Source organism: Apium graveolens, chromosome 5 (assembly GCF_009905375.1).
Source record: "Apium graveolens cultivar Ventura chromosome 5, ASM990537v1, whole genome shotgun sequence".
NCBI lineage: Eukaryota > Viridiplantae > Streptophyta > Magnoliopsida > Apiales > Apiaceae > Apium > Apium graveolens.
In genome coordinates, this window is record NC_133651.1 from 49,898,557 (window position 1) to 49,916,558 (window position 18,002).

An 18,002-nucleotide genomic window follows, 5' to 3' on the forward strand; every position below is an offset into this window, starting at 1 on the left:
GTAATCGCAGAATCAATCACATCTACTTTTAAGCACTCCTCATCTTCTGTAGGGAATTTCATTGCCTTGAATACGTTGAAGGTCACATCCTGCTCTTGTACCCGCATAGTAAGTTCACCTTTTTGTACATCTATCAAGGTACGGCCAGTAGCCAAGAAAGGTCTTCCCAAGATTATGGGAATCTTCTTATCTTCCTCAAAATTCAGAATAACAAAATCTGCAGGAAAGAAGAGCTTATCCACCTTGACGAGCACATCCTCCACTATGCCCCTTGGGTAAGTAATGGAACGATCAGCCAATTGTAGAGACATGTATGTGGGTTTTGGATCAGGCAGATCCAACTTTTTAAAGATCGACAATGGCATCAGATTAATGCTTGCTCCCAAATCACAAAGGCACTTATCAAAAGTCAGATTGCCAATGGTGCAAGGAATGGTGAAGCTTCCTGGATCTTTCAGTTTTGGTGGTAACTTTTGCTGCAGAACAGCGCTGCATTCTTCCGTGAGAGCAACGGTTTCAAGGTCATCAAGTTTCACCTTCCTTAAAAGAATAGTCTTCATAAACTTCGCATAACTAGGCATTTGCTCCAGAGCCTCAGCGAAAGGTATATTGATGTGAAGTTTCTAGAACACCTCCAGAAACTTCCTGAACTGTCTATCCAGCTTTTGTTGCTGCAATCTTTTAGGAAAAGGTGGTGGAGGATAGAGCTGTTTCTCCGCTGTATTAGCCTCAGGCAGAGTGTGTTCAACAGTAGTCTTCCTTGGTTCCGCCGCTTTCTCCTTTTGCTTAGATTCTTCATCACTAATTTCAGCTTCTCCTTCTTTTGCCTTTTCAGCATCAGCAACTTTTCCAGACCTTAAGGTAATAGCCTTGACTTGCTCTTTAGCTTCCTTCCTGCCTGGTACTTCCATGTCACTGGGAAGAGTGCCAGGTTGACGATTGAGCACTGCATTGGCTAATTGACCGATTTGATTTTCCAAGGTCTTGATAGAAACCGCCTGACTCTTGCATAATAGCTTAAGTTCCTCAAAATCAGCACTAGTAGGTGCAGTCGTACTTCCCTGTTGAGGATATGATTGCCTTGTAGCATACTGCTGTGGTTTCTGGAATCCAGGTGGGTTAGACTGTTTACTCACTCCTTGCTGATATGGTGGCTGAATAGCATTCTGATTATTCCCTCAGCTGAAATTTGGATGATTTCTATTGTTAGGATGATAGGTCGCTGTCACAGGCTGCTGTTGTCACTGATAATTATTCACATACTGAACAGATTCGTTGACCAGAGAACACTGATCCGTAGCATGAGAACCTGTACAAAGCTCACAAACCATAGCTATTTGATTAACTCCATATGTAGCCAAAGAATCAACCTTCATTGATAGCGCTTGGAGCTGGGCTGCAATAGCGGTGGCTACATCAACTTCCAAAATACCTGCTACCTTGCCTGACGTCATCCTCTGAGTTGGGTTTTGATGCTCATTTGCAGCCATCGTCTCTATAAGATTTTACGCCTCAGTATAGCTTTTAGCCCATAAGGCACCTCCAGCTGCTGCATCGAGCATGGGCCGAGATTGGGCCCCCCAACCATTATAGAAACCAGTGATCACCATCCAATCCGGCATTCCATGATGTGGACATTTTCTCAACATTTCCTTGTAGCATTCCCAAGCTTCGCACATAGATTCAGTAGGTTGCTGCGCAAATTGAGTAAGAGCACTCCTCATAGCAGCAGTCTTTGCCATCGGATAAAACTTCACCAAAAACTTTTGCGCAAGATCTTGCCACGTAGTGATGGACCCAGCTGGTTCAGAATGTAACCAGTCTTTAGCCTTGTCCCTCAGTGAGAATGGGAAAAGCCTCAACTTGATAGCCTCATCAGTCACGCCATTATACTTAAAAGTGCTGCAGATCTCGACAAAATTCCTTATGTGCATGGTGGGGTCTTCAGTTGCCGCTCCTCCAAAAGAAACAGAATTCTGCACCATCTGAATAGTGCCCGGCTTGATTTCAAAGGTGTTAGCTTGAATAGCCGGATGAAGGATGCTTGACTGAATGTCATCAATTTTAGGCCGAGAAAAATCCATAAGAGCTGGATCAGCTTGAACAATACGATCTCCCATGTTACTGGTTCTTTCCGCTCAGTTCCTGAATCCGAATCCTCAAAATCTAACTTCTCCGTAATATCAAGAACTTCGTCTGTCTCCTCAGCTGTATCTAAAGTCCTCTTGCGAGCACGAGAACGAGTTTGCATAAACGCTCGCTAAAGTACCTGAAATACAACCGAAAACAGTAAGTAACTACTTCGTCCTAATCACTGAGTCCTAATGACCAATGATGGTAAGTACATAAACTAAACAAATACGCCGAGTCCCCGGCAGCGGCGCCAAAAACTTGTTAGGGCGAAATCACGCACTAATATTCACTCAAGTATACGCGTTCGCAAGTAATATAGAATACTTTCTAGTTCGTTCCCACAGAGACTCAGATTAAATTATTGTCTAATTAAACTCACTCACCAATGTATGATTACTTCTCAATGTTAAGACACTAACACTTAAGATTGTTGATTAAATATTAACTATAATTAACTACTTAATTAATCACTTACTTAACACTTCAAATTATCAATAATAAAATACTCATGAGATCACAACTTCATTATTACTTCCTTCAATAGCCATTGTTATTACCTTTAGCATGTGACAGTGATGATATTAATCGAATAACATGAAACTGATAAAAGCCAACTTTCATTGTACTAATACCATTCTACCAAGCATCCACAATTAAGATAGAAGTTGAATAGTCATCAATTATGTTGAGTTCCTATATGTCTACAGAAATTGACAACACAACGATTTAAGCACAAGTTATTCCTTTTGATTACATAGGGCAAATAAAACTGTTAGAGTTACCCACTAATCATGCACAACATACATGAACCTATGCTAGCATGGCAAGTTCTAAATCTCAAGATCCACCGTCGCTTCACAAGAGATTAACACCCTATCTTATATGTTCGCGACGCACATAAGACGAATACGCACAACCAATACTAGATATCATACAATCATCACACACTAAAGTATTAAACAATTAACTAATGAATTCCATAATAAATCCGTTGCAACCCCATGATCACGATTAGCCATAATAGCACTTATCGTCATCATGGGTTCATATGAAATCATGATAAACAAACACAAGAAAATAATAACTAAACTAATTACATTAAAATAGAGTACGTCACAAGAGTAAATAAGTTCAAAGTAAGAAAACTAGCATCCAACGTTACAACGAAACAAGAATCACAAGAAAATATGCTTCCTCTTTGTTGCGGTGTGCTAAATCGGTCATCTTCCTTATCTCCTTCGCTCCTTGCGTAAAAATACAATCTTCTTCAATCCACCCTTGTGAAAACGTCTGAAATCTACTTATATAATAGTCCCATAAAACTCAGATTACATAGAAGTGGAAACCAAACAGAAGTAGAAGTCCTGAAATAATATATTTTTTCCCCGACCCTGCGCGGCCGCTCAGCATAGCTGAGCGGGCGCTCTGCTTGCTGCGCGGCCGCTCAGCATGCTGAGCGGGCGCTCAGACCTCTACTGGAAAAAATCTGATTTTGCTCCGTTTCTTCGCCGTAATCTGCCCGTTTCTTTCCTCTCGCAATGGTGAACACATGCCAAGGCTTATTCTTGATGATTCCTCCCCCGAAATGCAACTTATACCCTGAAATGCATAAACACTAGAAAAACACATCAAATACACAAAATACTTGATTTTAAGACACCAATTTAAGCCATTTTAAGACGTTCTAAGTGGTATAAAATGCCACTTATCAGCCACCAATTGCAGATGGTATAGATCTTATCAATGCAGCAGCAGAAAATTTGAAAGATGCTGATAAAGGAAAGTTGACTCTGATCAACTGGAAAAAGATTGATGAGGACATACAGAAAAAGTTTGAATTAGTCAAGAAACCAGTTCAGTCAGCCATCCATCACTCTCATGTCAAGCCAATCAGTGTGAATGAGATGAGCATGAACTATCTGGAGAAAGGATAATCTTCCAGCATCAAGACTACAAAGGCTGAGATAATTCTAAAACCAAGGGCAAACTATCCAAAGTCATCTTTGAAGAACCCTATGGATACTGTGTATGAAACACCCAAGCCTGATGAAAAGAAGCTTCTGTCAAGATCTATTATCTTCTACAAAGATCCAGCTGATTCAGCCTCAAGAAAGAGAATTGCAAAGATATTCGAAAATGGGAAGGAAATTTGTGTGGTAGCTGGACATCCATAATTTTCTCATGCAAAGAAAGAAGAAAAAGCCAGATTGAAGCAGGAAAAGAGGCAAGCTGCTCTAGATGCAAAGAAGTCTAAATAAAAGAAAGAACAGTTTGTTATCTTGGCCAAGCTACATGCTGTGAATTCTTCTCAACAAATTCCATCTCAACCATCTCAAGCTACTCAATCAAAGAAGAAGATTGAAGAACAGAAGAAATCCCCAAGAAAGAAAGAACTGGCTAAAAGAACAAAAAGGAAATTGGATGTTGTTGACAAGGAATTGGAAGATCAATTTCCTAAAGAATCCACTCAAGCTAAAACTCAATCATCAAAGCCCTCTGTGGTATTTGAAAATATAAGGGTGGTGGATCCCTACAGGAACATACATGGAGAGCCTATTGTGCCAAAGGATGACCCAATAGAGTGGGATAAATTACCAATTCCTGACTTCAACTTGCCAATTCTTACTAAGCCAAGAAGGACAAAGTCAAGGGCAGTCAAGAAAGTGAAGTTGTCACCTCTCAAGTCCAAGTCAGTAGTCAAAGCTCAACCCAAGGTCAACAGGGGAGACTACTTGTACTTATGTGACATCAAAGAATTCTCAGATCTAAACCTTTATCTGGAGGAGCTGGATGAGGTAAGGGCAATTGATGCATACAAAAACCTACCTGAAAGGTTGGTGTTCAAGTACAAAGGAGGAAGGGAGATTCAGTGGCCTTTTCACAGGATACTTCAATAAAGCCAAGCTGTGTTGATCAAAGTCTATTCATCCTTCAAGAAAAACTTTGGGTTCAATGTAACTGCAAGAAGATTAGTATTGAAGAATATTGAAGAGATAAGGAGTGTTAGAGCCAAAGATGCACTTCCCAAGACTTTTATCATCCCATACACAGGGAGAAGAGTGCATCTAAGGCCCTACTGGCTGATGGAATTCATGGATGACAAGGGTGTGAGAAGATTCTTCAGATTAGAAGAACAATTGAGTATCTCTAGCAATGAGACTCTCTTGGAGATGCAAGAAATGTTAGATCTCTCAGAATCTGATGAATTAGAATTCCACAGGCAGCTCCAGAATCAAATTAAAGAAAACAACAGAAAGCTTGGAAGAAGATCCACACCTTCAAGAAACTAGAAAAATCTGCTCAGGCTAGAGGAGCATCTTGAACTGACTGTGAGCCAAACCTTGTACACTTTGTTTAAATTAAAGCACTTTCAGTTTTATCTACTTATCTTTAAAGATATATGTTAAGGATGTTTTGTAATCATCAAGTGTCTCTTAATTTATTGCTACAATTCCAGTAGACATAAATTGGGGGAGATTGTTGTGAATATGTTGTGTACTTGATGATCACTTAAACAAAATGTCTAAGTAGATTTTACTTAGTGAAATAATGTAGCACTCGACGGATAAGAGTTTTAGTCCCGACGGATAACTCATTATAGTCCCGACGGATGATTAACTTATTATCCATCGAGTGAGTAGCTTATGTAATAATAAGTTTGTATAAGCAGAATAGGTTGATTAACTGTATATAAGCAATGTCTTGTAATTCTGTATAAGTGAAATGAAGTCAAGTGCCAAAATAGCTACCGACGGATGATTAACAAAGCTTCGACGGATGATCAAATGAGTATCAACGGATGTTTAACATAGTAGTCGACGGATGATCAATTAAGTCATCGACGGATGATCTGAAAGTCGACAGATGATCATATCAAGATTCAAACATCAGTTGAACAGTGAAAGCTGACACACAGCCGTCGATTTTATATTTGTTCAGTTCTTTTGACTTTGTAATCTTGGTAATATATAATCCAAGAGAGTAGCAAATAGAAAAATAACGGAGATAGCTGAGAAACATAAGAAAACATATAAATCTTTGTAAGCACAATCTTTAGCATTTCCTGTATTCTCAGCAGTTCTATTTTGAAAGCAGCTGTGAGCATTTCTGCACACAGAGTCCTCTCAATATATTATATATATCTCTAGTGGAATTGTTTAAATCCACCAGAAAGTTTTTGAAGACTCTTGGTTTTAATTACTTATGTTTTAATTCATTCAAGTTTACATTTCGCATAGTGCTAATCAAAACAAATATATCCATAATCGAGTTGAACATTTTTATTTCAAGAAAAAGGTTCAAGAATTCCATTCAACCCCCCTTCTGTAATTCTTGCTATATTATTAAGGGACTAACAAAGGGGTCCAAGGAGTTAAACACTTCAGAAACGAGGCATGGACAAGCCTATTAATAGATGTTGATAAAATCTGGGTATTTTTTAAAATTTTGAAAACCAAGTTTCCCAAATGCTTTAAAAATGATGAATAATTTGAAAGGCGTGTGTTTCTCAAGTAGCACACATGCTTGAAAATTTAGCACAAAAATCTTCAAACTGAAAGTAAATTAAGTTCAATCAGAAAAATGTTTAGAGACCAAATAGATTTGACTTTTTTTGTTTACCTAATAATCAAAAGCAGAAATTTTTGAAATAAAAGAAGCACTACTAGAGACTTTTTACTTTTAGGAAACTTTTTCGGACTATATTCAATATTATAACATTGGAATAAGCTATGTTTAAACTAGAAATTTTGCACTATTTAAATTTTTTTACATAGTTTTCTAATCAAAATAAATAAAATATAATTGACCAGTTAGGATAAATAATTTTGGGAAGAAAGATGGCCCGTTATTGGGAGATTTCTTAATTTGCATAGATCAAATATATCTAGAAGTAAGTATGAAAGCATGAAAATTCCTTTCCTGAAGAAAGCTGATTACTCTACATGGAGAGTAAAGATATTGATGTTTCTTGAGGCTATTGATGATGCATATGTTGACATTATCAAAACCGGACCTCCCTATCCTGTGAATTTTGTGCCCATGACACCAGATGTTCCTGAACACTATATCAGGAAAGATAAATCAGAATGGTCAGAACCTGAGAAGGCTTCAATGTTTAGGAATTCAACAGTCAGGAATATTCTCCACAATAATTTGGATAATATGATGTACATGATGATTGTCTGCAGGACTGCAAAAGAGATATGAGATGCGTCGGAGACTTAGTGCCAAGCTACAATGGTAATCAAGAAAAATAGAAGAATTGTTTTTGTGCAAGAATATGAGAAATTTAATGGCAAGGCTGATAAGTCAATTACTGACATCTATGATAGATTCCTGACACTGCTGAATGATCTATCATTGGTTGTAAAATATTATGGTAGAGAAGACTACTCAAAAACCAAGTATCAGAGAGCTCTTCCTGAATATTGGGATACTCAAGCCTCTATAACACTACTAGAAATATGGGATCACACATCGGTTCAGAACCGATGCTAAAAAAAATCTGAACCGATGTCTGCATGTATGATGTTAAATGTCATCAGCCTTTGATATCGGTTAACAGCCGATGTCTATTACAGTGCTATAAATTGGTTTTAAGATTAAATGTGATGTCTTTACAACAAATTTCAGCTTATATTACAAGATTTCTAGGTGAATATGAGTATATTATAAGGTATTTATCCATTAAAACATGAAACCTACAAGCTCTAAAAGCCATTTATTAAAATTCTTTCGAACAAACCGATGTGAAATGCTAGATCATACATCGGTTAAATAAGTTACCCGATGTGAAATGTTTGATTAGACATCGGTTAAATTAGCCCTCCAATGTGAAATGATGGATAAGACATAGGTTTTCTTCATAAAACCGATGTTAAATCTTTTTTTTAACATCAACCAATTTCTCTAACCGATGTTATTTGACTTCAAATACATTGAGGTTCTTTTCAGAACCGATGTCAAATGACTATTTCACATCAAATTTTTTAGTTCTTTTTCATTTAGTATTATTTTACATGATGTCTTTTGTACATTTTTTACATCGGTTTACATATACCATTGTGATGTTAATATTTTGTAAATTGCATGCCATCCTGGTACTATTTACAGCCACATGAAACCAAAACAATGCAACATCCCAACAATCCAAACAATAACATCATCCAAATTACAAGTCTAATATAAAAATATTACTCATACCATACTATACATACATTTCAAATAATATACAAGACTTCCATTACCCAACTCGTACTATACTAATTTTTAATTACCCTATTCTTAAATTTCGATAACTCCATCCAATTTAGCCAATCAACCCAATTCTGACAAACTAAAGAAGAGTCTGACTTCTGCATGATCAAACCAAAGAGGAGCAAATTAGCCTTGCAGGGCGATAAAACCTGAAATAGTGATAACGGATCATAAATTAATATCATAGCACACAAACAACATATAATTTCTAGCTAACTAGTAAAAGTAAACAATTTATAATTCCTAGCTACCTAATATATAATAGACATTTTACAATTGATTCTTTGTCAACTGAAGACTTACCATAATTACACAAGTATAATTTAGTTGACATACTAATATGCTAAAATATAGAATTGGCAATAGTAAATCCACTGTGAAAGGCCTTTAATGCCCTGACCCGTAAATGGACCTAATGCATGTAGGACCAACTTCTTGTAAAATTTATGTAATCTATGAAGCTTTTGAGAGATACTAAACAAGCCACATTCCTATTGTTTTTTCTTTAACATCTGGAAGAGAAGAATCCAGCAATCAGTTTTCCAAACTCTACTGGTAAGTTCGTTTATATTGAATTATTTTTATTTAATATCCATGCCTCTGTCAAACCATTTTAAGATTTTTGTCATATATTTTAGTATAAGAAATATTCAAGTAAAACAAACTCAACAATATAAAGGATGCTGAAAGAAAAATATATATACTCATTTCCTCCCAATTCATTATTTGATGGAACATAATAATGATATAAGCAACTTATATGAAGGGAAATAGAGCTCACGTGGCTACTATACCTGAGTAAACATCTGCTCGTTCACCACCTACAATCAAATTAACAGCATCCGCTCCCAGCTAAAAAATAATTTCTGTAAGTATACACACAACTAAAGCAAAAACCAATTAAATTTTGATGATGCTAGTTAATTTTGTAAACCCTGGTCATTCCCTGGAATTTTTAAGTCTTCTTGCCATTTATTTGAAGAAAGGAAAAGAATTTGATGTATGGGCTAGAGATCAACGTTTGACATAAAAAAAGTCCATCCAAAAGTAATAACGAAGATAAACGCCAATACCTTGTCTCTTCCAAGGGCAGCATAGTGTTGTATTCCATTGTAGGAGGCGTCCTGGAAAAAATAACCACAGGAAAACAAAATGAAAGACCACAACAAGTGTTGATATTACACCCTTCAATTTTCTAAACATAATAAAACCAGACATTTTCAATACATATAGAGATAAAAATTTGTTCTTCAACAAAGATAAGGCTACAAGATGCACTATTTTCCATTTTATAGCACATAAAGTATCTCAGAAAAATATGAAAGTGAAGTATAGAAATCGGGTTGTGCATATAATTACCAAGTAGTAAATCAAGTTTAGAATTAGATGATCAAGTACGTCAAGTATTACGTCTGAATCAAATATAGAAAGAACTTCCTGTATATCAAATATTAGATCAGAATAAACTCTAAATCTTTCTATATCTTTAACGCTGCCTTGGATTGTCCCAACATGTTGTTCATCTTCCTCTGTATCACTTTTAAAAAGTTAAAATGATAGAGGAAGCTATCAAGCATATAGGATTACTTGATCATTCGAACATAAGTAGGTTGCTCAACTACAATATTGATCTATGTACTATCAAATTCTAGGTCACTCTGCTCAACAACATGGTGTATATCTTCGGTCTCATCCTTTAACAGTGGATTTTATAGCCAGCAACTAGAAGAAAGAGTGACTGGAAAAAATTCAACTTGAAAATAATATGAAAAAACAAAACATTCTCCATACTGTATTTCAATCTTAAAAATGGTATTCACTCAAATTTCAAATTCTAAAGCTATAAACATTCTACATTGATATATCCACTGTATGTTAATAAAGAACATTTACATTTACAATTACAATTACCTCAAATATAAAGGCTCCATATCCTCCATTAATATATCCAATGTAGTAGTACATTGTACATGCTAAAATACAGAACACCAAGTAAATGTTTTAAATTGCCTTGAACAAGCCTCATGTAATAATATTTTACACATTGTAACTAAATGTGATCTGACAAAATTAGGGCATCCAAGCTAAACAGGAGAAAACTCGAAAAAGGTAAATCAAACAACCTTTGTCAAAATCAATAGATCATCACTCTCAAGTCACCTAAAAAGGTCAAGTTCTTTTCATTATCTCTTTTTTTTGCTACCAAAATTAAACCCTATTCGAGTTTCACTTTTTATGAGGTGACATCCTTGCTGGTAGCATACATTCACTACAAGAAATATTGAATCAGACAATGGTTTTACACCGTTATCTAAAAGATGAATATTTCATTGTCTATCCGGGGGCGGTGTGTTTGGTACTCATACAATGGTTATGCACCATTGTAACAAATACATCACACAACTGAATATAAAGCCTTTATCTCATTTTATTCATACAACGCATATGACCCTTTCTAATATTCTACAAACAACAGTTTTCTAGCCGTTGTAACAATGTAGAGGCACAATAGTTACAAATAGTGTTATGTGAATTGACTCCTACAACGGTTTATGTATTTATTTCATCTAGTTACACAATGGTTTTTATTAAGAAAACAAATGTATTACATACTTTAGACACCAGTTTTTTGTTTTTGGGTATTGTGTTTTAGCAATGCTCACAACAGTTTTTGTAATGACCAAGATATTGTTAGAAGCTAATCTAACAATGGTATGTAGTGATCCCAGAGTGTTGTTAGGATTTGTACATACAATGGTGTTAATAATTTGATCTATTGTGCAAATCATTAAGGCACAATATTTAAGTTCTACTATTTAGTTGTATAAATTTGGTTCATACAAGTGTATGCCTTTTAAAACATCATTGTCGAATATCTTTAGCACAATGGTTTACTTTTGTGCCAAATATTGTCTGATATAGCTTAGGACAATGGTTTACTTATGTACCAACTGTTGTCTAGTATAACTTAGCACATAGGTATTTTTATTTTACTAAACAATTGTCTATCAAACATAGCAATGGTTCTATACCTATTCTATTTATAAATAAAGCCTTTACAAATACAAATTGCAAAATCAAATACCAAACCATTCAAAAACCAAATGTACCATGCGATAAATACCATAACATCCGATAAACTTCATAATTTACCAACTACACCAAAGATCCACTTCAACCATAAGTACATATATCCACCAAACTTCAACAACCATAAAAAGTTCAGAAAAACTCCACTTAAACACCATACCAACAACGTCAATATAACTTAAACTAGTTCATCTTACCATCACAAATTACATATAAACTATTCGCGAGACTAACTTAACATGAATAAAACTTCATGAAGAATTTGGCGAAGTTCATCTTGATCACGTTTAAGTCATCCTCATTGTAAGCCAGATTGCCTCTACGAATCCACTGAAAATCAAATAAAGTTTTGACAGTTTTGTAAGCCACTGTGTTGATAGTGAAAATAAAGTACCAGCCGACATAAAGTTGTAATTTAAAATTAAAAACAAGAAAAAATCATACCTTAGTTGCAAATTGAAGCTCTTTGTCATAACAAATTTCTTTCATATATCCCATGACAAAAAGGCCACAGTCCCGGACCCCTGTCTGCAAAGGAACTTCCTGAAAAGAAAATAGAAAATAAAATTAATCACATATTTTACTTGCATATATGAGAAATTATAAAAAAATATTATTACCGCCATATTCTCCCAACAAATTTTCTTCCTGGCAACCTTATTCACCTTATTCAGCCTCTCTTTGTACATCTTTATCGAACTGTTAGAAAGTAGTACAAGTCAACAAAAAACATTTTGCGTAAATTACCTAAAGCAATTAAAAATATTGACTCACTTATCAACAACTTCTACCCATTCATCGCTTGCAATACGACGCTTAAGAGGATCCATGTGGTATACTACCTCCGTCGTTGGAACAACAACGGTTAGTGACCAGTGATTCCTATCAAAGCATGAGAAGATATGCAGTTAGATGTTACCTCAAAAATAACCAAAGGTAACTTGAAGAAATAATTAAATAAATTACTTATATCTCATTTAATTATATATTTAACAATTTACAAGTTAGCAAATTAATTTACAAGTTACCAAATTTAAAGTTCCATCCATACAAATATATTCTACAAATTTCTAAAATTCACTAAAAATATAAAAAAAATGAAAATTAAATTACAAGTACTTAAACATCTTAATGAGATCATAAAATATGAAGTGTACTTATAAAGTGAGAAATGCTTACACGTCATTGAAAGGAATAAGAAAGCATTGTCCTTCCTTAGCATTCATAAAACGGTTGGCAAGCGCACGTGACCTCTCCCCTGCATTGCCACAACCAATGGCTCCAACCATACTCGGATCCACAAAAGCAATCATATTCGTCATTTTATTCTTTCTCAAAAACTCATACAAGAAGCTGTAAATAAATTAAACAATAGTTGGAATCTAATTTAATTTTATTTAGAGAACAATTAAAATAAGAATACATTCATTTTTAATTCAAGATAATTAACAACAAATTGAAAAAGCTAATGTACGTGGAAACTTACTGAATGAATATGGTAATGATCGATCCGGATATTTCACCTCTACCACATAGGGAATGTATATCTTGCAGAAAGATCACCTGCTTCTTTGTGACAGCAAATGCTTGTTCATATAACTGAAAACTTACGTTTCTTCCATCGCTTAAAGCATCCTTTGCCCACATCCATAACCATCTTAAAGATGATGGATAATTTACACCCATCTCTACATGAAGCTCATCCTCCACATCATCAGTTTCTATCACTACAGGCTTCTTTGTTTTCTTGGAACCAACTTTCTTCGCACCACGCTTTTTGACATTCTAAAAATAAAAACATGCACGTCAACACAGTAAAAACATAACAAAATATATCAATTACACACACACTATCATCAATCTTTACCTTTGGAGTAGACAAAACTTGGGTACTGCTTGTGTTCCCCACCACGAGATCCCTTGGCCATGCAATAAAAGAACCTATTGCTTGTTTCACAATTACAATTTCATCTCCTACGGGAAATGGGATCTTAGCATCCTCTTGAATTGCATAAGAAATGGACACTCTTGCATTTTCCTTCGAAAGGCATATTCCGTGAAGAGTCGGCTCACATCCTTCAGCAAGAGGGATTTCATCAACCCGGCCATATGCTACGATGTTGCTTACTGATCCTATTGCCAGTTGACAAACACCGGATAAACCATCCAACTTCAACCCTTTAGGATGATTCTCAATTTCAACAAACTCATTATCAGCGTCAACCATAAAGGCCTCCTCACCTTTGAAAAAAACATTATGCTCATTCTCCTCTTCAATATTTTTATATCCAATATTGTCCTTAGAAAAACATTCTACATTCTCCTCATCACCATGATCTGAACCTTCATCCCCAGATTCCACGTTCAGCTTTTTCCTCACAATATCATTCCTATCATTCTCGTTTACGAACTGAGGCACGCCCTTTAAATCTGAGCAGCTTCCTTGTTGGGAATCAATGATCGGGCTACCCTTTTGACCAATACCTTTAGCCATTTTCAATTCTGCTCTGATCTTTTCAATTTCAGCAGTCCAAAATGCATCTCTCTGTTTTATAATTTTCGGAGTCTCCTCAGCCATAAAGTTTTTAACCCCCTCATGTATCCTCTCCTCAATAGTCCTTGATTTTTTCTGTCTCGACAGATCAAAATAGATTGACTGTTTCACGTGGCTCCCCTGCCCACGTACTCTGCCTCCATGCTGAGGCTTACCGAGCGCCATGGTTAACACATCATTTCTACCTTCTTCTACCAATTCCCCTTCTTTAACCTTCTTCTTGAGCAACTCCTAAAAACACCACAGTATAGAAGAAGTTATAAATCAAATTGGAACTATGATGAATATTCTCGGTTGAAATATAAATGAATAACTTACTATTTTCTCAGCTTTTTCTTTAACATTCTCATTTTTAAAATTACCATCTTTGTCTTTCCTTGCAAGGACCCAGGCATCCGATTGATCTATCGGTTCTTCTGGATGTTTTTTCAACTGCATGTACGACATATTTTATTAATGATTCAAAGATACAAATTCATATTAACCACACAAAGTATATAAAAAGACTAAGTAGATTTAGGCTGTCATCACTAACCCATTCCATTTCTAGGTTGGCATAACCTTTTCGAGACATTAGATGATGATACTCATTCATTCGGCTTCTTTTCACCTGTTCTTCATGAATTTTCTGTAGAAAAAAACATCAACAAGGTTAAAACATCACGCTAAATACCTATCCAATTATTGAAATTGATAAATAAATAAAAATAATAAAAAGTTTACCTTAAAATCATCTCCGAGACGATCAGCAACAAACATCTCCCAGTGCGACTTTTCTATGAACGTGTAGTCAGCCGGAGGAAAAGTGAGCTTTTCTGGTTGATTCCGGTGTGGAAGGATGTACTCTGTCGTGAGCCGGGATTTGAACTCTCTCCACTTTTGACAAGCGGATTCCCATACTAGTTTCCTTGCTGTCGGAGGTACAATAAAGGCCATCTATGTACATAAGAAACAAAAAAAATTCAAATATGCAAGTTAACGAATGAACAAAATCTATAGAAAGAAAAGAAAAAAACCAATATCAAAGAGAAAGATAGGCATGTGTGTGTAGACAATTTACTATACCTGCACACAGTCCCAAATTTTATTCTTTGTCTGCTCAGGAACTTGCTTCCAACTATCATGCCAAATGGGGACTTTGGTCCTTGCCAAAACTCCAATGTACGACTGCATCTCTCCAGCTTCATCACCATACGGCTCCCCTTTTGCATGGAAGGTCACAGTAAGCTTTTGATTCATTATCTTCCGTCTCAGAATTCTGTGCATCGTGACACAACCACGTTTCAATAGTTTTAGTCCTTCCGGTATTTCTGGATTTTTCTTAGAATCCACTTGCTTTTTCTTAGAATCCACTTGTTTTTTCTTCTTTGACAACTTCTTCTTTAAATTTTCAGATATCGGATTCTTCTTGACAGATATAGGAGAAGAACACGAGGGGTTAACTTTGTTCAATGATTGTGTTTTCCTTATAGCCTTCACAACTCTCATCGCTGTTATGTTTGGAGAAGACTTTGCTTTTTTATGAGAAGCTTGTGTCTTCTTCTTTGGAGGAGCCATAATCTGTGTACCACAAACCATTATAAGGAAGGATTTGCCAAGCTAAGAAATTATATGGGTTTTATGAGAAACAAAATCTAACCACCAAAAAATCTCTAATAATGTGGGTTTTATGAGAAACAAAATCTAATAACTAACCAAGACATCATCAAAGTGAACCATTTAAATTAGTAGCAAGTAACAACAATTAAAAAAATACCAAAGAAACAAGTCATATGAGAGTTTTATAAAAATCCAACAAGAACTACATAACATACGAGGGTTTCACAAGAATCGAACCAAAATATAAAAGAATCACAGCAGAAGAGCATAAGAATCAAAACAAACAAGTAAAAACATTACAAATCAAGAACAAGCAAGAACTGAACATAACCAATAAAGAACAAGCAAGAGCAAATAAGAACTGAACATAACAAGCTTAATCAAGTAACATGCAACAACAAGCAAGAACTGAACAGATTAAAACATGCAAGTACCTTTCTTAGATTTGCTTCGATTACAAATTGAGAAAAGAAAATGGAAGAGAAATAGGAGGGGAATGAAGTGTTATCGGGTAAGAAAAGAGAAATCACAAAGGGGGGAACAAAAGGGGGGAATGAAAATGAAAAGAAGAGCATAAGAATCAAAACAAACAAGTAAAAACATTACAAATCAAGAACAAGAAAGAACTGAACATAACCAATAAAGAACAAGCAAGAGCAAACAAGAACTGAACAGAACAAGCTTAATCAAGTAACATTCAACAACAACCAAGAACTGAACAGATTAAAACATGCAAGTACCTTTCTTAGATTTGCTTCGATTAGAAATTGAGAAAAGAAAATGGAAGAGAAATAAAAGAGGGGAATGAAGTATTATCGGGTAAGAAAAGAGAAATCACAAAGGGGGGAACAAAAGGGGGGAATGAAAATGAAAAGAGGGGGAAGTGAAATAATTTTGGGGAATAAACCAACGGCTTGGATTGTTAGTGTTTTACCAATCCAACGGTGTATTTTAATTGATTATTGAGTGAATTATTTATAATTTTTAGAATTTAATTGAAAAGAAGAGAATATTAAATATTTTTTAAACAACGGTTACTATTAAATCTATCCTTAATCTACGATTGGGAAAATTTTGAAGTAACATTTTGATTTTTTTTCTAAATAATTTCGATATTAATTAATTCATAATTTGGAATTTTCTCAGTTGTGTATCTCGTGTCGTGTACCTTATTGTGTCGTCCTTATCATGTCGTATACTCAAAATCCAAACACAAATACTAAATTATCGTGTTGAGTTAAAAATTGTCGGGTGTAGCTTATATAAATAGCTTTTTAGATATATTTAATTTATACATGACCTCGTTTACTTACTAATTCATTGCCTTTTTCTAATTTTTAGAAAATTACTTTCGGACATGATACTCAGGAATCCTGGTATGTTATGAAATATTCTCCTGGTATGTTGGCAAAATTTAGGGAATATTTCATAACATACCAGGAATCTTGAGTATCATGCCCGAAGGTAATTTTCCAAAAATTAGAAAAAGGCAATGAATTAGTAAGTAAACGAGGTCATGTATAAATTAAGTGTATCTAAAAAGTTATTTATATAAGCTACACCCGACAATTTTTAACACACCACGATAATTTAGTATTTGTGTTTGGATTTTGAATACAGGACATGATAAGGACGACACAATAATTTACATGTTCTTACAATGGGAAATTACAAAAACCGTTGTCTTATGTAAGAAAAAATTATTCCACCAAACCCTAAACCCTAAACCCTAAACCCTATAACCCTAGATCAAACAAAAATTAACAAAAATTAAAGGCGAAATATTCAAATTTGTCGACATTAAAATGACTCGTTTCACTTTTTGTAACGGATATAGCGTCTATTTAAAAACTTAACAAATCCCGAATTTTTTATATAGAGTTATCGACTATATAGTTCGAAAGTAACCACTGAATGCACATATAGTATATGATTACAATGTAACAAATTAAAAGAAGACACCTGTAATTTATTTCAAAAACAATTAGTGATATTTAAATACATATTTAATAATGTAAGTTTTAACATGTCAATTGTTCCTTTTGTTGCATGTCTTTGAAGCCTACAAAATCATTTATAGTCCTTGTGTTTGTCGAAAAAGTTGATATAATACGACAATGGTTTATTGAAAAAACACTTGTTTGTAGGTGTTACTACAATGATAAATTGTTGAAACCGTTGTCCAAGATTTTAAATAAACTATGCTACAAACCATTGTGTTTATATTTTTTTACAATGCAATATTGTTGAAACCATTGTCCTGAGTTTTAAATAAACCAAGAAACCAAATTCTTTTACTTTAAGAAAATTTCTATTTTTTTCAAAAAAAAAATAAATGGGAACACTGGTGAAAGATGGGGAAAGTGTA

General features: G+C 34.8%; 1 non-coding gene across 1 annotated transcript; it reads left to right on the forward strand.

Annotated features, from left to right (window-relative positions):
* Positions 1–1,620: 1,620 nt before the first annotated feature.
* Positions 1,621–1,727, forward strand: LOC141662331 (small nucleolar RNA R71). Its single transcript, XR_012550452.1, has one exon. It is a non-coding gene; the product is annotated as a small nucleolar RNA R71 (small nucleolar RNA).
* The last annotated feature ends 16,275 nt before the right edge of the window (positions 1,728–18,002 follow it).